Source organism: Peromyscus californicus, unplaced genomic scaffold, assembly GCF_007827085.1.
Source record: "Peromyscus californicus insignis strain IS unplaced genomic scaffold, ASM782708v3 Scaffold_5__1_contigs__length_169319896, whole genome shotgun sequence".
In the NCBI taxonomy this organism is placed as follows: domain Eukaryota; kingdom Metazoa; phylum Chordata; class Mammalia; order Rodentia; family Cricetidae; genus Peromyscus; species Peromyscus californicus.
Genome location: NW_026294573.1, coordinates 56195416 through 56220005, shown reverse-complemented (window position 1 = coordinate 56220005; position 24590 = coordinate 56195416). Strand labels below are relative to the sequence as shown.

The following is a 24590-nucleotide window of genomic DNA, read 5'->3' as shown; positions in this document are numbered from 1 at the left end:
TTTCAAGAGGCAAGAGAGACAAGTTATGATTATGTTTGATCACATATGACAAAAAAAATACAAAATTAGACTGTTTTCCACAGTACAACAGTTTCTTTCATGCATGAATCTGGAATGGGTCTTGGCTGCTGGCCTGGTCTAGGGTACACGAGATGAGGAACCCATGCTCTTTCACTTTGTTTCTGCTGTGTGTGGCTTTTATCCCAAGGTCCTTCATTATTTATAATGGCTGTTGGAGCTCCAGCCACTATGCTATTGCTATTGATAGTGTGCTATTTAAGAGGAAACAAATAAAAACTCAAATACCCCAAAGCCTAGAAACAGCTATCCATGCAGGCCAACACTAGTTTATGTTTAGCCAAGAGAAGACCCTTCATGCTCTCACTTCCAGTCATAAACCATGACACAACAGGCATGTTCCATTTCTGGGATATAAAAAGGAAGAGCTGGGACAATGTATTATATGTATAAAGCATCCAACCTTTTGCAAAATATAGGTATGTCGTCTGGTACTTAATTTGTTCTTCATAATGTTCTGGAAGGAACCAGGTCTTATTATCATTCCTGTTGTACACTTGACCCACCTTACTGAGATTCTACAGCCAGTTCTTTGAATAGTTGGAAATGCAAAGTGAACAATCATGGTATAGTGGAAAACTCCAAAACAACACCTCCAGCAGGGTTCGAGATAAAGGCAGTGGTCTAATCCTATAGCCGTAGCCTCACCAGGACAGGTTCTCACCTGTATGACCAAGACAGATCACTTGTTTAATCTCAGGTTGTGTGGATAGTAGTCTTAACATAATAAACACATCAGGTCCGTTTAAGGAAGTCGGGCACTGTTATTATCAAGAAGGTATGCCCTTCACAACCTTGGAAAAGTCCCCACTTTCTCGCTTCGGGTTTTTATTTTTATTATGTATTTATTGTAGAGTGACAAAGCGTATGGATACAGGACTGCTAAAGCTGTCTTCCGAATTCCCTCACCCTCACCTTTAATGGAAACAGCACAGACTAGAGCTCAGGTTGGAATCCTCATTGTCATTGGTATTTGACCCAGAAAAAACCCAAACAGGTTTTGGACTCAGTATCTACCCAGAGGGAAGGGAATGGATAACACGTAGTTTACTGGAAAGGTCAGTGTTAACCAGCCTGTTAATTCCTCAAAGGCAGGGGTCTATCAGCCTTTTAGATTTACAGTGTAATCTCTACTTCAAAGGCTCCACAGGATAAAAGGGAGAGAATTCCTGTAAAGCCCCTAACTAGGACCGGGCACAAAGAGTTCAAGGACTTGTAAACCCACAGCAGCGGGTGCTCAGCCGAGAGCGACTTAACAGGACGCCGTAACCCATCATCTACTGTAGGAAAGGCCAGGATGCCTGGCACTCAGGCTGGATCTCTGGGACAGAACCCACTCCAGTCCGAGGCTCCTTTAAAATCCTGGGAGCGATCGAGGGAGGAGTTTGAATCTGATTGCGAACCCAGAACTTGCACTGTGGCGGGAAGGGGCAGGGCTTACAGGGACCGGCCATTCCTGGCGCCCGTTTCAAGGGACCAATCAGGATGTGTGTTACAAAGGCTGCTGGAGGGGCTGGACCGGAGCGGGCGGAGTCACAGCGTGCCTGGACCGCCCTGCTGGGTGCGGTGCGGCTGTGCATGGTGGCCTGCTGGCCTGCTAGCTAGAATGTGATTTCATATTGGACAAGTAAGTGACCCTCCCAGGGGCTCTTGCAGGCACGCAGGCTCTCAGCCGGCTCCTCCAGGGAAAGCTTCTCCAGCTTGTTAGCTGTTTCCCTCCTTCATCTAGGGGTCTCACACCAGCTGGCGACTCACTGTCTGTCTTCTGGGTGAGGTGTCCTGCCCAAGGGAGAGGACAGCCTTTGCTGCATCCCCCACACAGCCCTACAGATGTCCGGGGCCTAAGGCCCTCTCTCTCTGTCCAGTGTACAGTTAATAAAGCCTTTTTCTTTCTCCCCAGGCCCCCCAATTTGCAGACAATTCTCCAGATATTTTAGCCATTGAGTTCAAGTTTGGCAATGCAAGGCATTTCAAGGCTGGTGCTGTTTATGGCTTTAGAAGCTGAGCAGCTGGATATAATGTTTGAGGTGTACTTCAGTTTAGAAGGAATAATGCCGTCTTGTTACAGAGGCCAGGAAGAGTCTAGGGGGATATTTCCATTTTTGTGAACTTCATGTCCATTTCAGGATGGAGATGATCCACTGTGGGGGAACCCTCCTGTCATTGGTTCTTAACTGGAGCATTGCTTATATCTTAGCACTAATTTCTTCCCTTAATTAAACGGCTAGTTATGGCCAAGGTGCTGGAAAGTGGTCATTCTTAGATTATGTGTGAAGTGTGAGTTCAAAGGCCCCACTGGATTTTGCTCTTAAATCGCAAACCAGTGAGGGAGAATTAAAGTCTTAGTTGGTGGCTGGATTTAAATGGTAGATCTGTCTTTTGTTTTGTTTTCTTGCTTTTTTAAAAAAGGGTTTCTGGTCTTTACTGTAAGCAAAGTGCAAGTCCTGATGTTTCCCTTTTCAGTTGCTAGCTAGTGGGGGTGCCGCCATGCCACTCTGTCTTCTGGAGCTTCTTGTTAGTGGAGCTCTCATGCTTGGTCTTGACTTAATGGCCTCTGGCCTGGCTGTGTGAGTCGGAGCTCCAGAGGACTGCTATTATGGTGTTAGGGGTTGGAAAATAGGGGTGAGGAGGGTCTGTAGATGATGTTTTTGAGGGGGAGTGACATAGGATTAGGAAGGCAGAGCATGCGTGTAGGGGAAGGGAATAACCCAGAAGGTGGAGAACTGTGTCTTTGTGAAGGAGGCCTGTTCTCACCTAAGCTGTGATGAATTTTTCTGTGGGCCGTGTCTTTTGGAATTTAGTTTCTTTTCTATAAACTTTCACTTAAAACCACTGCCTATTACTATCTCTTTAAAAAACACCACCACCAAGCTTGGTGTGGTGGCCGCACGCCTTTAATCCCAGCAAAGGCAGGTGGATTTCTGTGAGTTGGAGGCCATCCTGGTCTACAGAGTGAGTTCCAGGACAGCCAGGGCTGTTACACAGAGAAACCTTGTCTTGAAAAACCAAACCAAACCAAACCAAACCAAACCAAACCAAACCAAACCAAACCAAACAACAAACCCCCCCCCCCCCCAAACAAAACCAAACAACCAACCAATCAAACAAACAAAACTGAAAAAACACCACTGCCACCAGCACTATCAGATTGGGGCAGATTTTATATTTAAAATCTCAACCATGAGGGGGTCTGAAATGGCTATTTTACTGGACTGTATGATAGAGATCACTTAACCCTGAAGATGATTCCAGGAAGAGAGGTGTTCTCAGCTGGGGTAGTTAGTAACAGGTTCTGTTGAGGAATAACTGACATACAATTAATTGTATAGTTCAGATTTTCCTTGCTGAGATTTTAAGCATTTCAACATCATTGTTAATCATGGATATTGATTTCTAATTTTCCTTCCTTGTATTTTCTGAGTTAGGTTCTCTGACTAATTTTTAGCCTTAAAGGATGAGTTAGGGAGTATTTTTTTTTCTTTGTTTTTTGGTATTCTGGAGGATTTGAAGTTAATCTGTCATCCATCCATCCATCCATCCATCCATCCATCCATCCATCATCTATCTCTCTGTAATCTATGGTTAGTGGAACTCCGCAGCGAAGCCACCTGGGCCTGAAGTGTGTGAGGGGATGGTAAGCACAAAGCCATTTGATCTAGAGGACAGGGACTTGTACTCCTTGGCTTCCTGTTGCGTGATAAACCCAGGAGCAAAACAGCTGAAGGCAGGAAACGTTATTGACTCACGATTTCAGTTCATCACTGTAGGAACCGCTCCCATGATGACGGCCAGAAGGGAGAGACAGGAAGAAAGAAAAAGATTGTGCTTCACTAGTGGGCTCTCTGGCTTTCCCCCTTTCATCACACCTGGCTGTGAGATGGTGCCATTCAGGTCCAGGGTGCGTCTTCTCTCAGTTAATCCTGTCTGGGAATATTCTCACAGATACACCAATAGTGAGTGTTACTAATTTCCCAGGCACTTATCGTGTTCACATTTCACATTTATCATCACAGGCCTATTCAGATTACATTTTATTCTACCTCTGCCAGCTTTAGTGAGGTATATATATATATACACACACACACATACATATATATGTGTGTGTATTATATATAGTCAATTTATACAGTATGTTTTGTATATGTGTACATTTTGAAATAATTGCCAAAGTCAAACCAGCTAACACATGCAGCATTTGATATAGTGTTCATTTTCTTTGGTGATGAAAATTTTTAAGTTCTGCTCTATGAACCAATTGCAGGAATATAATGCTAACTTTATCCATGGTGTACATTGGACTTCTAGAAAATTTTTAACTCCTAACTGAATGTTTGTATTTGCTAACCAACCTCTCATGTCCCCTTGTCTCACCTCCTGGTAACTATCATTTTGTTTTCTGTTTTAATGAGTTAGTCTTTTAGGTTCTACATAGTGGTGATATCATAGAGTTTCTTTGTCTCTTGTATCAGCAGGGAATTTTCATTTCAAGCTTCTTGTAGATACCAAAACCCCATTGATGTTTATTTATTTATTTGTTTGCTTTTTTGTTTATTTATTGTAATTTAGCATAGTGGTGCAAGTTGCCTTCTTGCTTAGACAGAGTGTGTGGGATGAGTGGTCGGACCCTCACCAGAGTAAACAGCCATTTGTTTGTCATTTTTCCCCAATTGCATGTGGCCTTGGGGTCTAGAGGAGGTGCTAGAATAAGATGGGGCAAGCTAGGGGAAGGGGTTTCCCTCCATGGCTGTGGGAAGCCATCATCCATGCTGGGTAAAGACTTTCTAGTGTGGCTGCGGTGGAGTCATCTGAGTTGCTTTCAGTAACCGCTTACTCACGCTCTGTTAGTAAGCCAATAAACTCATTGCTTCCCTCATGACTTTGGGGGAGTTGTATTTTGGTCTGTTGTTAGGGCAGAAGGTATAGACCTCCTGCTACCCCCCAGGAAGGAAATTTAGTGACTATTTCATATCACAAACACACACCCCCTTCTGTCTATTTTAAAAAGTGGTCTTTGCATTGCATATAAGGCAGAACACAGTGTGCAAATAGTTACCTATGTAATAGGTGGCCGTCTTGATGAGCTTTAATTTTCAACTTGACATAGCCCAGAGCAACAGTTCTCAACCTGTGGGTTACAACCCCTTTTGTGTCAAATGACCCTTTCACAAGGGTCATTAATACCATCTGAAAACACAGATATTTATATTATGATTCACAACAGTTATGAAATTACACTTATAGAAGTAGCAATGAAAATAATTTTATGCTTGGGGGTCACCACAACATGAGGAACTGTATTAAAGGGTCATAGCATTAGGAAGGTTGAAAACCACTGGCCACGAGTGATCTGAGAAAAGACCTTCAATAGGTGAATGTGTGGAACTTCAAGCAGACTTGCCTTTAAGGTCCTGCTTTGAGTTCTTGCCTGCCTGTCTTGACTTCCCTTAGTGACAGACTGATCTAGAATCATAAATGGTTTCCTTACCAGCTTTTGGTCAGGGTATTTGTCACAACAACAGAGATGAAACCAGAATATTGTCATGCTATATTGCTAAAAAAAAATGATAAGTAAAAAGGTCACTATAGGTTTCATACAGATACAATTGTTTCCACATAGTTTTGAGTTTTGGCTGATTTATTCTGTAGATGTAGAAGGCTGATTGTGTGTGTGTGTGTGTGTGTGTGTGTGTTCGGATTATTGTGAATAAAACTCAGTGAACATGAATGTGCATATATCTTGCAAGGTCAGTATTATGATTTTTTGGGTGTGTGTTCAGAAGGAAGGCTGTTGGGTAATGTAGTATTTCTACATTTAAGTTCTTGAGGAATGTCTGTAGTGTTTTCCAGAATAGCTGTGTGAATTGACCTTCCTACCCTCAGTACACAGAGTTCAATTTTCTTCATACCTTCAAACAATTCTTGTTATTGTTTGCTTCTTTGATGATCAATTCTGATAAGAATAAGGCCATGTGCCATGGTTTTGATTTCTCATGATTATTGATGTGAACACCCTTGCATCCTTTGAAAATTGTCTATTCAAGTTATTTACTGTTTTGTGTTCCTTTTGAGTTGTATCAGTTTTTATGAAATTTGAATTTTAACAATTTATCATTTACCAGGCACATAATTTACAAATATTTTCTCCCTTTTATTTCTGTCATTTCCTCTGCAGTCTATAAAGTGTTAAAATTACAGTTGCTGCTTTTTATTTTTGCTTTGACTGCCTGTGTTTTCGGTGTGTTATTCAAGCAATCATTACCACAGCCAGTATCAGAGACCCCCTTGCCCATCTTTCTTTCTAGGAGTTTTACAGTTTCAAGTCTTATGTTTTCTGTTTTAATCCATTTTGAATTCTTTTTTTGTGTATGATGGATGAATCTTCATTTCTTTGCATGTGTCTAGCCGGTTTCCCCAGTATCATCTGTTGAAGAAACTCTTTCCCCATTGTGAGATTTTGGTGCGTGATCTTGTTGAAGAGTAATCGACCTATATGTGTGGCTTATTTCAGAACTCCATTGTATTCTGTTGTTGAGGCATCTGTTTTTGACCCCATGCCATCTTGTTTTAAATACCATGGCTTTGCAGTGTAATTCTAAATCAGGAAGTATGGTGATTTTGACTTTTTATTTTTTTTACAAACCACTTTTATTTATTTACCTCTTATTAGTTTAAATCAATGTGAGGTATGGCATCATATGAATTCTGTGTCCACTGGCCTCTGTAGGAAGGTTGCTTCAGAAGTTGGCACAAACCTTGCCACTGTTCCCACGCGTCCCCAGTTACCTTTCCCCAGATCACTGCAGTTTGATTTGTCACGGTGTTGTTTTTGCTTTATACACATAAGCACATCTCTTACTCAAGTAGAATTCAGTTTCATCTCAGGCATAAGCACCTTGAACCTTAAGAAGAGCCGTGTGCTGTCTTTGGTTCTGGAGACCTCACTTAGAGCCAGCAAAAGTGGGCTTGTAGCATAGTCTTCCAGAAATACTTGCCTTTTTGAAGCTCTGTTCCCAGCAGGCCTCTTCAGGGGCCAAGATCATGGGAAAAGCTTTCTTTCTTTCTTTCTTTCTTTCTTTCTTTCTTTCTTTCTTTCTTTCTTTCTTTCTTTCTTCCTTCCTTCCTTCCTTCCTTCCTTCCTTCCTTCCTTCCTTCCTTTCTTTTTTTAAAATACAAGATAGATTTAGATTTTTTGTCTTGTTTTCTGTGGTTCCATATGAGTTTTAGGATTGTCTTTTTTATTTCTCCAAAAAATCTCGTTGGCATTTTGATAAAGGATTACTTACATTGAAGGATTACTTACATTATTTTGGGGTAGGATGGGCATTTTAGCAATATAAGTTCACTCAGCCAATCCAAAGAATTTGGTATTCTTTCCATTTATTTCTTTAGTTAATTTCAGCAGTTTCTTTCCTCCTTTCTCCCTCCTTCTCTCTCTCTCTCTCTCTCTCTCTCTCTCTCTCTCTCTCTCTCTCTCTCTCTCTCTCTCTCTCTGAAAATGGGGCCCCATTGCCAAGGACAATATCCACATGGTTCACTGGAAGTAGAGAGATTGAGTTGGTGCCTGCATGGAGCCTTCACCCCTACATTCTAGTCTCTTTTGTGAAAAAAGATAGGTGCCCAGTGGTCATCAGAGAGGCCTCCTCTGGCAACAGGTGGGAGCAGGTTCAGAGACCCACAGACAGACATTATGCAGAGTCTAAATTGGAGGTCTCCATCGGGTCCCTCCCCTTAGAGATTCAGTTTTCAGAGAGTGGCTTCTGTCCTAGCATCAGCCCAGGTTATTTAGGGCTGTCCACAGGACCTCTTTGGCCAACAACTCAGCCAAATGAAGTCCAGTCCCACCACTGGAAGCCTTGCTTGATTATGAAAGGTAACCCATTCAGACTTTGCATCCTCTATTACTGGGAGTTCCGCACTAGGGTCACTTTCATAGATGCCAGAAGTTTCCACTGCACAAGGTTTCCACATTGACCCCTCCCTGTGTCCCCCAATTCCAGCTGTCTCTCCCTCCACTCTCTCCCTCTATCCTTTTCATCCCCACCTGTTCGCTCCTGCCCCTAGCCCCATCCGTCCCCAGCCCACTCACAAGATTTATTCTATTTCACCTTCCTAGGGAGATCCATGAGTTCCCTCTAGAGTTTTCTTCTTTACCGAAACTCTCTGGATCTGTGGTTTGTAGTTTGATTATTATTTACTTAACAGCAAATATCCACTTATAAGTGAATACATACAATGTTTGTCTTTCTGGGTATGGGTTACCTTGCTCAGGATGATTTTTTTTCTAATTGCATTCATTTACCTGCAAATTCCATCATGTCATTTTTTTTTTTAAGAGCTGAGAAATATTCTATTGTGTAAATGTTCCACATTTTCTTTATCTGTTCTTCAGTTGAGGGATATCTAGGTTGTTTCCAGTTTCTGGCTATTATGGATAAAGCAACTATGAACATAGTTGAGCAAGTGTCCTTGTGGTAGGATGGAGTGTTTTTTTAGTATATCTAAAACAGGCATAGCTTCACTGAAGTTTCTTAGTTTCAGTGTGAAGATCTTGCAATCCTTGGTTAAATTTTTTTGAAAGTGTGTTTGTTCATTGTTTTAAAATGCTGTTGTAGTTGGTTTTTTTTAAAATTTTCTTTCTAGGCTATATGGCTAATGAGTAGAAACAGATTTTTGTAGGCTGATTTTGTATCTTATAACTTTACTGAATTTATTAGTTGTAGCCGTGTGTGTGTGTGTGTGTGTGTGTGTGTGTGTGTGTGTGTGTGTGTGTGGTTTTTAATAGTAGTTTTTCTGCATCTCAGGGGCTGGGGAGATGGCTTAGTAGATAAAGTGCTAACACGTAAGCACACGAGACCTGGGTTCAGATCCCAGTACCCATGAGAAACCAGGCATGGTACCTGAGAGTCTGGCACTGGGGAGGTAGAGATGGGAAGATCTCTGGGCTTGCTGGCCACCTAGTCTAGATGTTGAGCTCCAGATTCAGTGAGAGATCCTGTTTCAAAAAATAAAGTGGGGAGTGACTGAAAAAGATACTGTACATCAACCTCTGCCTTCACATACATGTTTGTGCATTTCCACACTCATGTGCACACACGTGTAATCATACATGCATTCAACATATATACCAACACAAATAAGAAACAAAGATGATGTTATCTACAAACAGGTGATTTTCTTCTTCTCATTCCAATTTTGATATCCTTTATTATTTTTCTTGGACTTGCAGACTGCATAGACTAGAAATGGTATGAGTTTAAGAAGGAATGGTGGAGTTGGGGATTTAGCTCAGTGGTAGAGCAAGGCCCTGGGTTTGGTCCTCAGATGTTTGGTGGAACTCATTATTGAATCATCAGATCCTGGACTTCCCTTTGATCAAAGACCTTGTAATAATTTATTATTTGAGAATTTCATACATGATCAATGTTTGAATAAATACTGATTCAGTCTCTTTACTCAGTATTATTCTGATCAGATTTTCTGTTTCTCTATGACTCAGTGTTGGTAGACAGTGTCCCTCTAGAAAAATTTTCATTTCTTCTTGCCTGGCCAAAGCGTTAACATATAATTTTTATACTTTTTTCTTTTGATCCTTTTTATTTTGTTTAATGCCGTCTCTTTAATTTCTGATTTTGTCTTTTCTTTTCTTCCTCAGTATAGATAAAGGTTCTTGAGTTTTGTTTATCTTTTCAAAATACCAATTCATTTTATTAATCTTATCTATTATTTTTCTCATTTCTGTTTCATTTTGTTTATTTTGCTAGTTTTGAGATGCAGAGTTGGGTTATTTCAGAACTTTTTCTTTGTGTTGGCATTTATCACCATAACCTTTCCTGTTAGAACAGTTTTTGCTGCCCCCTGCAAACTTTTGTGCATCTTGTTTCTGCATTTGGCTCCAGGTAGTTCTTGATTTCGCTTCTGGCTTCATCTTTAAGTTATTTTTGTTCAAGAACGTGTGTGATTTATTTTTGAGTTTTCTTCTTGTTATTGATTTCTAGCTTTATATCATTATGTTTTAAATGTTAATTAATCTTTTGATTTGAGAATTTGGTTCATTTATATTTGAAGTAATTATTGCAAGGTACAAACTTTTGCCATTTTATTAATTGTTTTAAAATTCTTTTGTTTCCTTCATCCTGCTGTCTTTTGTGCTTTGAGGATTTTCCTATAATGATAGGGTTGGCTTCTTGCTTGCTCTCTATTGTGTGTGAATTATAAATCTTGCCTATCTATAGCCATGCAATAAAACATCTTATAGTTATAAGAGAAAGTTCAGCCACAACCTTCAACCACATATGAAAAGTCTGCCACAATCTACTTCTTTCATGTAGTGTGTGTGTCCATTACTAAATTAATATGGTTGTTATTTTTTAATACTTTTATTTTCTACTAACTATTATACTGAAGTTAAAAGTTATTTACTTGCCTTTCTTACAGAATTAGAGTATTCTGAATTTGACTATATATTTGCCTTACCCATGAGTTTTTATTTTACTGTAACCTGTTTTTATGTTATCCATTGTGCTCATTTCATATCAACCCAAAGAGTCTACTTGGGTCTCATCTTCTTCAGACAGATTTAGCAATGGATGGTACACTCCCAGGTACAGTTTTCTTGTTTATCTCTTGTTCATCAATAAAGGACAGTTTTGCTGGATTTTTTTTTTCTTAAAAGGAAAGCTGAAGCACATTGAGTATATCATTCTGTTGTCTTCCTGCCGGTAAAGTTTCTGCTGAGAAATATATTAGTTTTCTAGTGGAGGCTTCTCTGGATGTGAAATTTTTTTTTCTGTTGCTGCTTTCAAAAAAGTTTATTTTGACAATATAATTATGTATCTAAGTAGTCCTCTTTGGATTGAACATGTTTGAGATCTTTGTAGACCTTTGAAGCTCATGTACCTGAATATCCACATTTTTCACAGGATTTTGGAAGTTTTCAGCTATTGTTTATTTAAAGTAGCATTCTTGCCCCATTTCTCCATTGGGAACTTCTATCATCTGTTATAGCATTTTGATTGTCAACCTGACGTGATCACCTGGCAAATAAATGATGGTTTGCCTATAGCAGGTTGGCCTATGGGCAAGCCAGAGGGATTTTTCTTAATTGGGCTAATTGAGGTGAAAGATCCTCCCTGAATTTGGGCTGCACCATTTCCAGGCCTGTGAGCTGAATGCTATAAAAGTGAAAAGAGTAGGCCGAGAAGAAGCGTGAAGCTTTTGTGAATTTGCAATCGTTTCTCTCTGCTCTTGACTGAAGCGATGTGATTGATGGTTTCTAGGTCTGCTGCCTTGACGTTCCTGCGATGGTGGGCTGTAACTGGGAACTGAGAGCCAAAACAAACGCTTCCTCCCCTAGGTTGCTTTTCATCAGGGTGTTTTATCATGGCAGCAGTCATGAAGTTAGAGCAGTCCCAGTGTTTTTCTTTTTGTCTTCATTCTCCCTTGGGCTCAGATTATAGTTGCAAATGGTCTGACTAACCTCACAGGGGCTTCATCCTGCACCATCAGTGTGCCGTTGATCTTCTTACATGTTCATCGTCTTCTTCAGCTTCAGAATTTCTTCTTTTCTTAAACGTTGGTTTTTCTGATTAGTTTACTCTTGTTTTCCAGTATGTCACTGGACTTCCTTAAAACAGTTATTTCATTTCTTAAAATTATTTATCTTATCTCCTTGGTATCCTTTAATGGGGGATTTGTGTGTGTGTGTGTGTGTTGCGCGAGTGCGATGGAGATGTTTCTCAAAGTGCTGCCTTGTGGTCCTTATTATTTGAGGAAGCAGTCAGCCCATTTTGGCTTTATTCATTAGCTTTGGGTAACCAACATTTTCCTTGGTCAGCTGATCGAGGGATTTTGAGACACTCCGGTGTTTTCTGTGAATGTGCTTGCCTTGCTTGCTTGTTCCCTAAGATCATGTGCCTCTCTTCTTAATCCTGCAAAGACGTTTGCTTTCCCCACGAAGCTGTCCTGAAATACTCAAGTTTGCGTGCTTCCTTCTCCTAGTGCTGCAGAGCTGTGCCACTGTATGTGTGTTTGTGAGCGATCTGTAAGACTCATCCTGACAGTGCATGGATGTTGAGGTGAGCATCGGTAGGATCATCTCCGGACCAGAGGGAGACAGCTAGATGGTGGACCTCCTGACAACCTATAGCTGCTATGATCTGTACAGTAGCTTTTCTACCCTGGATTACTATGGATCCTCATTTCTGTTCTTTTCTCACTCTCTTAGTTGCCAAATTCTCAGAACTCTTCAGGTGTTAAGAAAGACATGATGTCTTGGGTAGTATCCTGCACAGCTGAACAGCCAGCTTCTCACTAACGGTGCTGCTCTCAACCCCCCCTCTCCACCCCCCCAGGCAAGAATCATGGACCATAGGTTTCTTTTTTGGCATCATATATGGTGCTGCTTGGGGGGAATGGGAAGTGTTATTCTTACTGTCTTTAATGTACTTTCCCTCAGATTCTCCCAAAGGTCCTCTCATCTATGTCTACTTGTCAAGGCCAGTGTGCTGTGTGAGGTGACAGAAAGCTACTTTGCTATTATGTGCGGTTGATACTATTCCATTCTGCTTCTTCTGGAGTGAGGATTGATAGTTTGTGCCCCTCAGGGGATTTACACAAAGTGACAAATTGATTAAATTTATTAACATGCTACTGTGCAAAACGTTTCCTGGCTGCTGTTTTAATATCTATAAACTCATTCTAATTAAACTCTCTATTTCTCAATATTGGCATATGTAAATTTTCTCTTTATTTTCATGATTATTATGGGTAGAGTTATATTAATTTTGTTTGTCTTCTCAAAGTGCTAGCTTTTAGTCAAATTTATTTTCTGTGTTCTAAAAGGGATTGATTTCTGCTTTATAGCTCATTATTTCTTTTCAGCATATATGGGGTTCCTTCCCTCCTAGTTTTCTCAGAGGGAGGCTGAGGGTGTTTTCTTGAGACTTTACTGCTATTGACATTAGATGCAGTTAACTTCTGGGTCTGGCATTATTCGTATCTCAAAACTTACACTCTATATTTTTGTTTCAATTAAATAAATTTTGTTTCAATTAAACACATTGAAATTATTTAGATGTGTCCAGAAGTATGTTAATTAATTTCCATATATTTGAGGATTTATTATTTATTATATATTTTTGATCACTGATCTATAGTTCTGTTATGGTCATACAACATCCTTTGTGTGACTTGAATCCTTTGAAATTTTTAGAGTTATTTTGTGAGAGTTATTTAACCAAGACAGACTACACTCTGAGCACCTGATCAAAGCACACATGCTATCCTAGTTGGGTAAAGTACTTTTTGCCTGTTGGCCAGAGCAGGTTGATAGATTCCCATTGTGTATCACATCTTTGCTTGGTTGGCTACTGTTTCTATCCCTGTCAATCACTAACGGTATAATCATTTACATGCATTTCTCTTTACTGTTCCATCAGAGTTTGCTTTATGTATTCTGATACTCTGTCACTAGGTACATAAATTGAACTGTTTGGTCCTTTTGGTGAATCACCCTGTATTATTTCACAATTTCTGCTAACAGTTTTGGTAGAGAAATCTACTTAGTCATTGTTCGGGTAATATGTATTTTTAAACCTGCTTAGTTGGATGTTGATGGAGGTACTTTGTGTTTCTTTTCATTGCTGTGATATGACATATTGTGTTCCACTTCTGACTTTTCAACTTATGTTAAAATTGAGCTTCTTGTAGTCTGCATTTAATTAAACTAAATAAATCAACACTGAATAATCTGTCTTTTAACTGGGGTGTTATTTCATTTGATATAATTATTAATTTTATTTTTTATGTTCTATATATCTTTCTTTACTGTAGCCAAGTAGTCTTAATGTTGCTATCTAAATGGCTAATGCCAATTGATAGCCACAATTGATGTTAAATTACAGTAGTGAAACAAAAACATGAAGAAATCCTCACTGAAACAGCTTTTTGTAAACTAGACAAATGGCCAAGTGAACACATTGCTTTGCTGAACTCTGTCCCCTGGGTCCCTAGCTTATTGCTCTAAGAAATTAACTATTTCCTGTATACTGAGGTTTCCACTCTTTTCTTCTTTTGACAACTTGCTCCTGTTTAGGTAGATGCAAAGAGAGTTATCTGGGCCTGGAAGTTGACTAATATTGAGTAACTAACTTTTCTTGCCTTTTATACCATACTTCATTTGTGTCCATGATAACAACACATAGCTCCATGACACATATCTTGCTCTATATGAGCTTCACATCCATGCTGAAACAAACAGCAGTTTTGACATTAGCTCAAGGGATTCCCATTTGTGCATCTTGTTACCAATCTTGAGTCAAGCATTGGCTGTGGGGCACTGCCAACCCTCTGATCAGCATCTATGGTAGCTCTGGGTTCTGGGTGTACATAACTTCCTGAAGTTCCTCAATTTAACTTGGAACCTACAGAGACACACAGACAGCAAAGCAAGGATACATCTATTTTGCTTCGACCACAGACTATCTCCCATAGCCAAGGCACATTTGTTGCTTTATATAAAAATATGAAGACAGCACAGGTGAATGAATGGGTCCCTTTTTACCCGGAAAATGCAAAGGACACAAAATCAGGAGTGGCTAATAGTGAAAAAGGCTTTTGCATCCTCACAGGAAGGCATCACCTAGCATCACAGGGGATGCTTCAGGAACATCTTTGGGTTAGTGAGCAGGAAGGGCAGCAAGCTCTTGATATGGCATATCATGTTCTTCTGATTCTTCACCTTATGTTTAAATTGAGATTCTTGGAGGTAGCATTTAATTAAATGAAATAAATCAACACTGCATAATCTCTTTTAATTGCAGTGTTAGTTCATTTGATATAATTATTAATTTTTAATCGCCACCTTGCTGGGTTTTTAAATTTTTAAAAAAAAAATCTTTGTTTTAAATCCATTCATTTGTCATTTTTCACTTCTGTCTGTCTTTTTTTTTCTCTTTTGGTTTGGCTTTTTTCCCCATTCTTGTGGAATTATTCTAATTTTTGCTTTAGGACTTAATCAATATCTTTAATTTATCATAACACATGATTCCACATACAAGAAATATGCAAAAGTCTGTTTTCTATTCTTTTAGCCTTCATGTTTCTGTTTTTGCATATTTTACTTCTGTATATCTTTGAACTCCACAATATATGACTAATAACTAAAGTTAAAGCAGTTAATTATCTTTTTGAGATATTAAGATCCTTTTTAGACAGTCCTGATATTTATACATATACTTACTCTGTGGTCCTCATTCCATTTTTATAGGTGTAGATTTCTATGCAATACATTTCTTCTCTCTTATTCTTACAGTGCAATGCTGCTCGTGATGAGGTTTCATGTTTTGTTTGCCTGGGAAATTCTTTATTTCACATCTTTTAAAAGATATTTCAAAATTGCGAACATTATAAAATCCTTTTGTTTTTTATACTTCAAAGGTCTTGCTATTAGTTTGCATTATTTCTGAGAAGTTGTTTTCTTTCTTTTTGTATAGCATCTCCCCTCTTTGCTACTATCAAGTTTATCTTTTTCAATGATTTGATTATGGTATTTCTTGATTTAGGTTTTTAAAAAAATATTCTTTGTGTTTTGAATTCCTTGAGATATTTGGATGTGTAGATTAATAGTTTTCATCACATCTGGAGAGTTTTTGATCATTGTATCTTCTAATATCTCTGTTGGCTCATTTTCTTCCTATTACCTCCTCTAAGACCTCCCATTTCATATGTCCTTTGACCTCCTAAAGTTATTCTATGTTTCCACTTTAAAAATCTTTCTTCTGGGGGCTGGAGAGATGGCTCATTGTTTAAGAGTACTTACTGGTCTTCCACAGGACCCGAGTTCAGTTACCAGAACCCATGTTGGACAGCTCACAATTAATTGGCTGTAAGTCCAGCTCCATTGAGTTGCCATCCTCAGACACCTCTGCTCATGTGCACATACTGCTCCCCATAATTAAAAAATAATAAAAACAAACATGAAAATATTTCTGTTACATTTTGGATAGTTTCTATTGTATTATCTTGAAGTTCACAAGTATTTTTTTTAATTCTGTTATCTTACAGAATTAGTTATTCATTGTTGACAATACTTAGTTTTTGAATTTTAACAACTTAGAATGCTCTTTGCATTTCTGAACGTTTAAATTGTCTTTCCTCTAGATTTTTGGAATATAAAATATAGTTATAGCAGGTTTTTTCCCTCTGATTACTGATTATGTGTGCCAATACTAAGTCGCTTTATTTATTTATTTTTTCATCTGGGCTTGTTTGCTTCTGTTTCTCTGTATGCATGGTAATTTGTGTGTATGTGTTGGGGGATAATGATACACATATGAGTATACATGTGTGCATGCAGATGTATGTACCCATCAGTGCTTGTGTGAAGGACAGAGCAGGACATCAGGTGTCTTATTCTATCATTCTTCCTTATTGAACTTGAAGTTCAGAAAGGATTCAAGTTTCCTCTGTCTGTTACTACTCCACAATGCTGGACCTTAAACAAACAAACAAACAAACAAACAAATGAAAAACAAAGCCCCAAACAAACAAATCAAAAAAACAAACCTAGGCTAATGATGATTCAAATTCAGGTCCTCGTACATATGCAGCAATTCTCCTACCTACTGGGGAATCTCCCCAGCCCTGTGATGATAATTTTTTTTTATAGCAACCACTGTATATTTACAACATTGGCGTTGTTCCCCCTCTTTATGTTTTTGTAAATACACTTGAGATTTGTTCAGGAGCCTGTATAAGTTATTTGGAAATCATTTGACCCTTGGGAGTCATGTTTTATGCCTTGTCAGTTGGACTCCGAGAAGTATTCTGTATTCTGCCTAGGACTGTGTGAGTTATGACATTAGATATGGAAGTGTAGGTTATAGCTCATTGTGAGCCCACTGAATTTTTACTGTAATACCTTCTGGTGCTTCAGTTTCTCTGTCTGGGGTCTGCTGTGCCGTGCTTTGAGTGGTTCCCTCTTCAGCTCTCTCCTCTTGTGTACTCCATCCCCACGTGTAGTCTTTCAGTTCTCCATGACTCAACATGCAGGGATACTGCTGAGCTGGGATTGTTTCTCTTTTCTGTGACAAAGTCTGCAAATAACTCTCAGGCATTCAGCTTGAGCAACTGCAGGAATTATCCTTTTTTTTTTCTCTTATTTTTTCTGTAAGCATGGTTGTTGTCAGATAGCCAACAGTCTAAGACATTTAGTTTTTTTGTCTTTTAAAAATCATTGTAGGGGTGGGGATATGGTGCCTATAACTTTACTTTGGAAATAGAAGTTGTCAACTACAGGTTTTGAATAAAATATATAGAAGGGACTATTTGAAGGTGAAGAAGGGATTTTGAGGAGCCAAGGCCTTCGTAATAATGAGCTTTCCCCATAAAAGGCCAGGATGATCATGGTAAAATAAGTATATTAGAAGGAAATGTAAGATGCCCTAAAAATATATTTGTTTTTAGAAAAGGAACTGTGCAAAAGATGAGGCTAGATTGACTACCTGGAGGTATGAACAGAACTATACTTAAATGGAGTTAACATCCTTTGTTAACAGAAAGAAAGAGTAGATAGTGTGGGGGAAGAAATTGGCTGCATGTGTATTTCTCATCCAGACAAAACATATTTTTCTCCAGAAATCTTTATTTGGAAATCATCATTAGCAAGGAGAACTCAATGAAGTGGAATTCAGAGAGAGGGAGTCCTTATACAGTGCTGTTTGTATGGGCTGGGTTCAGGTAGGGTAAGGGAAAGGAGTCATTATTTAGGTTGAATTTAGTGCTTGTCCTTGGCTATCCAGATTTGTGGTTGAACTGTTCTGAATCCTCTGCAGACAAGGCCAAGAGCTGAGTCACTTGGGTTCTGCTAAGTGACTGTGGGAGAGAGATTGAGAAAAGAGGGGAGGTGTGGAGGTAAAAAGTAGGAAAAGTTTATAAAATCAAGAGTGATTTTGATAGATTCAATTAGCTTACCAAATCCTGAGATAGTAGAATTATGTGGCAACTTTGTTGTCAGAGTAAGTCAAATTTGGGATTTCAAAAAATTGCCTTGTGATATGGGTGGAAAGAACAGATGATTGAAGACCTCTGGGGCCTTGGAAGGTCCCTAACTTCTCAGAAGTGTTTTTCTTTGGCCAGCTGTGGGCATTCCAGGATTATAGGCAAGATTAGTATGGCCTTTGGCTAAGGCTAAGTTGATGGTACACTTGGTTGCCACAGAAAATATTCATAAGAAATATTTTTATTCAGGGTGGAGGTTAGCTTAAAAATAAATAAGATTAAAAAAAACGTAGGTGCATGTGAATGTAATTATTGAAAAACACAGGAAACATTACCTTCTATTGAACTCCTGGGGAAGAGCATTGGACTTGAAGAAGATTACTTTAAATACCCCTTCATTGAGTTTGTAAGGGGTACCTGGGCTGCGTCTCTTCTCCCCTCAATTACACATCAAATTTTTTTTTTTTTTAGTTAGCATACAAAATGATGGATTTTACTGTGACATTTCATACATGTACATTGTTATGCTTTTCTCATATTCATTCCTACCTCTTAAAGAACACATTGTTTTTGGTATTAGTGTGTGATGATGGACTGGGTGGGCCATTGATTCATTTCATCTAGTTATGCTTCACACAGTGGGCCTTTGTCAATGGAAAGGAAAATAGAAGACTTAGTATGTATTGACCATATGTACCAGGAAAGCTTGCCTCACTTCTACATCGTCTGGTAGAGAACAAGGGAAACATAAACAGCATTCTAGTAAAATATTTCAAGTGAGCTTTACTACTTTCCTCTATTTTAGAAAAAAAAAACCTTATTTGGTTGTGTGTGGGAAGTTACAGTTTATAGAATCAGAAAGTAGATAGCATAGAAGGAAGAAGCCTCATTTGTAGGCTAAAAGGGTCATCTTACTTAGGGTTTCTAATGCTGTGAAGGCACACCATGATCATGGCAACTTTTATAAAGGAAAACATTAATTGGGGTTGGCTTACAGTTCAGAAGTTTAATTCATTATTGTCATGATGGGAAACATGGTGATGTGCAGGCAGAAATGGTGCTGGAGAGGTAGCTGAGAGTTCTCTATCCAGATTGGCAGGCATCAGAAAGAGAGAGAGAGAGAGAGTGAGCCACTGGGCTTGGCTTGAGCTTCTGAAACCTTAAAGCTCACTCCCAGTGACACACTTCCTCCAACAAGTCCACAACCACACCAACAAGGCCACACCTCCTAATACTTCCACTCCCTAGGAACCTATGGGGGCCATTTTCATTCATACCAAACAAGGGGAAAGTTCTCATAAAGGAGTCAAATGCTGCTTGGATGATCCTGTGGAGGAAAAATTAGGCGGTGAGGATAGAAGGGTTGCAAACCACAGTTCAGCTCAGTCCAAAGATGATCTTGTAGTAACATGATCCTTGTGAAAATTCTGATAGTGAGAAGTGTTGTGGGATATTTGTATGCTCTTTGAAGGTGTATTGCTGTGGTTGGTATAATAAAAAGGTGAATGGACAATAGCTAGGCAGGAGGTATAGTGGGACTTCCTGGCAGAAAGAGGAAGTAGTAGTAGGAAGTAGGGTGAGGGAGAAGCCAGGAGACATGGAGAGGAAATAGGAGGTGCAAGATGGAAGGGAGGTAATGCCATGTGATAGAATGTAGATGAATATAAATGGGTTAATTTAGTTATAAGAGCCAGTTAGGAACAAGCCTAAGCTATAGGCCAAGCTTTCATAATTAATAAGAAGTCTCTATGTCATTATTTGTGGGCTGTACTGCTATAAAGAAGGGGAGTTCATTGCTTTCCAAGCCACCACTCCATTCCATTTCCCAAAGGGTTACTGCAGAAAGCAGGTTTTTGTGTATTTTTATCTGAAGTCTTAAGGGTTGATGGTTTAATAGGAGAATGGTTCCCAAGCTTGACTGTCTGTGGATCACCTGGGCATGGGGCTAGAGTGTGACATGAACACTTCCTTTGTAAATATTTCCTGGAGGTACTGACATGGTTCTTCTGAGCCCATACTTTGGGAATCACTGAGGCTGTACTTCCCTTCCTCCCAGCCCTTACTTTTTGAGATAGGGTATCACTGTGTAGTTAGGCTGGCCTCACTTATGATCATCCTGAGTAATAATGTTCCAGATATGCACTACCTTGCCTCCTTAAGGCTCTGTTCCTTTAAATAAGATAATGCAACGGGGTCGTACAAGGCTTGTTTATTTTCTTCTTTTAAACAGGGTCTCACCCTGTAGGGTTAGCTTAGAACTCACTACATAGTATAGACTAGCCTTGAAACTCACAGTGATCCTCCTGCTTCAGCCTTTCAGTTCAGCTGGGATTGTAGGCGTGAGCTACCATGCTTGGCAGAATTTGCTTTTTAAGTTAATACAAATGATTAGCATGTTTCTGTAGCTCTTTCTTATTCTTTTTAACAACTGCTGATATTTTTAGTCTTAAAAACTCCCTTCTCAATAAACAGGTGCTAATTTCCTCTTTTTCTGCAAGGGTGCTCTTGCGTTTATAAAAGGTGTTAACTAGACATTTTTGTGTCGCTTTATGGTGAACCAGTGCTTCATCAATTCTTAGAAGTTAAACTGCTAGGTAAAAGTAGACTGTAGAAGCTGACAGATATTGCCAAATCATTCTACAAATGACTGAGTGAATTGCTTTTCCTGGAAAACATACCTGTCCATGCTTTAGCTGAAAGTAGATATTTTCAGAGTTTTAATGTCTGCTAATCTGTTATGTTGAAATTATATCTCAGTATTGTTTTAATTTATAACCTTTCACTGCTTGTGAGGCTGGAGATGCATATGTTCATTTTATTTGTCTCTCTGTGAACCACCCACTTCGTATTTGTGTTTCAGAAAGGGAAACACCAAGGCTGAAGGCAGCAAACTGGAAGTTCTCCAGGGTTGTAGTGTACAGGGTTGATCTCCTGGAGGGAGTAAGGGCTAGAGTGGAGATGTAGACAGGAGGGTCTGTGGAACAGCAGCATCCTAGCTGCGATTCTGTTGGTAATTTAGCTGGTGATAATCCTGATGGGGTGTGTTTGAGGAATAGCAGGCTGTTTTAGTTTTTCAAATTGAATATTTGGTTATAAATAACGGATCCTTTAGGGCCTGACATGGTTCTCCACCTTTCTAATGCTGTGACCCTTTAATACAGTTCCTCATTAAAATTAGTTCATTGCTCCTTTATAACTGATTTTACTACTGGTATGAATTATAATGTAAATATTTGATATCCAGGATATCTGTGAAAGGGTCCTTTGACCTTAAAGGGGTTGTGACCCAAAGTTTGAGAAACATTGCATCAGGCCTTTCTCCTTGGGCCTTAAAGCTACCTGTCCACATTTCATGAACAGGTAACCATGAAACCAGACCAAAGACCACAGCCCTCCTTGCCTTTGTCTGAGGCAGGTGTTTTGTTGTGCAGAATGGATTTTGTGGCTCCCCTGAGGCTGCCTGAGATGTCTGTCTGACATCCTCATTAGGTTGGTGGGTTCCTCTGCTGTTTTAACTTGAGTGACTTTCTGGGAAAAACTGTGGATTTCGGCCAAAATGCTAATGATTATGGCATTACTTTGAAGGACTGGTTAGTTCTGTAGAAAATGATTTCTTGGTTAATTATATTAGCAAATCAACAACAGCCTCATGGAGGGGAAAGTGATAGGGAAGGAACTGCATATATATTTAAATTATTCATAATTCAAATAAGGGTCAGGAATTCATTTCCCAGAAAGAGGAGTATATGTGAAAGTAATTCATGTTTGCATATCACTTCCATGTTACAGCTGTAACTTTGTAGTGGGCACACCAGGGATTAAAATAAAATGGCTTTACATTTAGGATAGGATGCACACCCCACTTTTTGCCAATTCAAACATTTTTCTACTTCTAGGCAATAAGAGATCTTCAATCCAAGCTATAGTTTTAGTGAACTTGGGTGTCAGTAGGGTTTGGAGACTGGGAGACCCTATGAGGGGTCCATGGAAACCTCATCCTGGATGGACTCTATCCTCTCCCCTTCCTTCCTATTGAAGGTGGCTCCTTGTCATGGAGTAGGACAGTCACAAAGAAGAGTGTGATATATACAGAATGGTTGCTGTCTTAGTTTCTATAAGTTAGCAACTTACAGAAGGAAGAGTTTATTTTGCTTTAAGGTTCTGGGGGAAGGCATGGTAGGATGAGATAAGAGCAGAAAGCTGAGAGACCACATCTTCAACTCTGAACACAAGTCAGAGAGAGTGTATTGCAATGAGGGCGGGGCTGTAAGCTCTTAAAACCCACCCCAGTGATGTACTTCCTTCAGGAAGACTGCACCTTCTAAAGGCTCCATAATGTGTCCAAACAGCACCACCCACTGTGCACCAAGTAGTGAAACATCTGAGCCTATGGGGATGTTCTCATTCAAACCACCACTGTTGGTTATAATACTTCCAGAACTCTTTAGAGGAAGATAACCCTTAGTTCTTTTTATTTAAAAAGTTATTTGGTTATTTAATGTATTGACAGTCTTCCAACCTCACAACTCATTAATCCCCCTTATTACCATATTAAACTATCTTGTGCATATCTGTAAATACAATGAAGTAAGATTTGTTGAAATATAAGTTATTAGGCTAGGAAGATGGCTCAGAGGGTAAGAGTCCTGGCTGTTCTTCCAGAGGACCCTGATTTAGTTGTCAGCTCTCACATAATGGCTCACAACCATTTGTAACTCCAGTCACATGGCATTTGATGTCCTCTTCTGGCCTCCATGGGTATCAGACATGCACATAGTACACAGACGTACATGCAAGCCAAAACAGCCATACACAAAGATAATAAAACAAGGACTATAAGGGTGGCATTTGCTAATCAAAGCATGGAGAAGGCGTTTCTAATTTCTGATGACTGTCTGAGAAAGTGTCTCAGAATAAAGTCTTGGATCCAGAAGTCTGACTGGTGCCACAGGGGTTCTCTACCTGCCAAGAAAGACATTAATTTGAACTTTTGTCTCTTCTTTCTACACTGGGATTTGAGATCTTCTTCAAAAGCCTGATCCTTCAGAATTTTAGCTTCCTCTGTGTGTGAAGGGGAGAAGCAGCATACACAGTAGTGGGTGTTACAGGCTTTCACCCCTCTGCAAAGGGACGGGTGATGGGGGCAGCAGAAGAAGCTATGGGTTTATAAACCTATAAACAGGCCAGGGCTGTTTTATTGGAATCCAAGGTTTGTATGGAAGATCTGAGGGGAGGGCAAGAGCAGGGGAGGAGGAGGGATGGTGACAACACATATAATGAACAAGATTTTTTACCAAAGAGGACATGGGAGATCCAGAGTTTCATTTGCTCCAAGCAAAAGTTTGTTGGTGAAGTTTGGGTTGTCTTCTGATGAGTGAGGGGTTTATTCATGACTTTCTTAGAAGCTGGACTGTGCATTTGGCCACAAGCATTTTTTTTGTCAACTTGACACAGGCTAGATGTCTTAAGTTACTATTTGATTGCTGTGACAAAACACCATAACTAAGGCAACTTATAAAAGAAAGCATTTAACTTGTGGCTCACTGTTTGAGAGGGTTAGTCCATGACCATCATGGCAGGAGAATAGCAGCAGGCAGGCAAGCAGGCAGGCATGGTGTTGGAGCAATAGCTGAGTTTACATTGCATCCACAAATAAGGGAGACAGAGAGAGAGAGAGAGAGAGAGAGAGAGAGAGAGAGAGAGAGAGAGAGAGAGAGAGAGAGAGAGAGACAGAGAGAGAGAGAGAGACAGAGACAGAGAGAGACAGAGAGAGAGACAGAGAGAGAGACAGAGAGAGAGACAGAGAGAGAGACAGAGAGAGAGACAGAGAGAGAGACAGAGAGAGAATAAATGACACACCTCCAACAAGGCCACACCTCCTAATCCTTCCTAAACCACTCCAGCAAGTGGGGACCAAGCATTCAAATATATGAGTCTGTGGGGCCATTCTCATTCAAACCACCATACTAGAGTTACCTGGGAAGATAAACCTAAACTGAGAAAATGCCTCTATCAGTTGCCTATAGGCAAGTTTGTCGGCATTTTCTTGACTTATGATTGATGTGGGAAAGCCCAGCCCACTGTGGTAGTGCCACCCCTGGGAAAGTGGTCCTGAGTTGTATAAGAAAGCAGGCAGAGCAAGCCATGAGGAACAGTCCAGTAATCAGCGGTCTGCTTTAGTTCCTTCCTCCAGGTTCCTGCCTTGAAATTCTGCCTTGACTTTCCTTCAGGGACTGTGATCCTAGATATGTAAGCCAAACAAACTCTTTCCTTCCCAAGTTGCTTTTGATCATGACCTTTATCACAACAACAGAAACATTAATTGGAACACTTCCTGTTACCTTGTATTTATCTTTTAAAAATAAATGGCTCATTACAAAGCATAAAGATCCTCAAAACATCGAGTTCTCATCTAGTATGAATCACAACTCCTGCACCAGTAACAAATGTCTCTATTGTTTGGAGAAAGGCTGAGTAGGATAGAATGTGAGAAACCACTTAGCTGCCATCTGCAG

At 39.6% G+C, this 24590-nt stretch overlaps 1 protein-coding gene and 1 pseudogene across 12 annotated transcripts in view; one reads left to right on the top strand and one right to left on the bottom strand.

Annotated features, from left to right (window-relative positions):
• The first annotated feature begins 1594 nt into the window (after positions 1 to 1594).
• The window catches only part of Fggy (FGGY carbohydrate kinase domain containing), a 420639-nt gene continuing 397643 nt past the window's right edge, over positions 1595 to 24590 (top strand). For 9 of the 12 annotated variants that reach the window (XM_052715209.1, XM_052715202.1, XM_052715201.1 and 6 more), the window contains exon 1: positions 1595 to 1705. The gene's annotated coding sequence lies outside the window, so the exon portion shown is untranslated. The remainder of the gene's footprint in view (positions 1706 to 24590) is intronic. The other 3 variants (XM_052715211.1, XM_052715200.1, XM_052715213.1) reach the window with 2 other exon arrangements.
• LOC128096991 (60S ribosomal protein L35a-like) lies at positions 6747 to 7118 on the bottom strand (annotated as a pseudogene).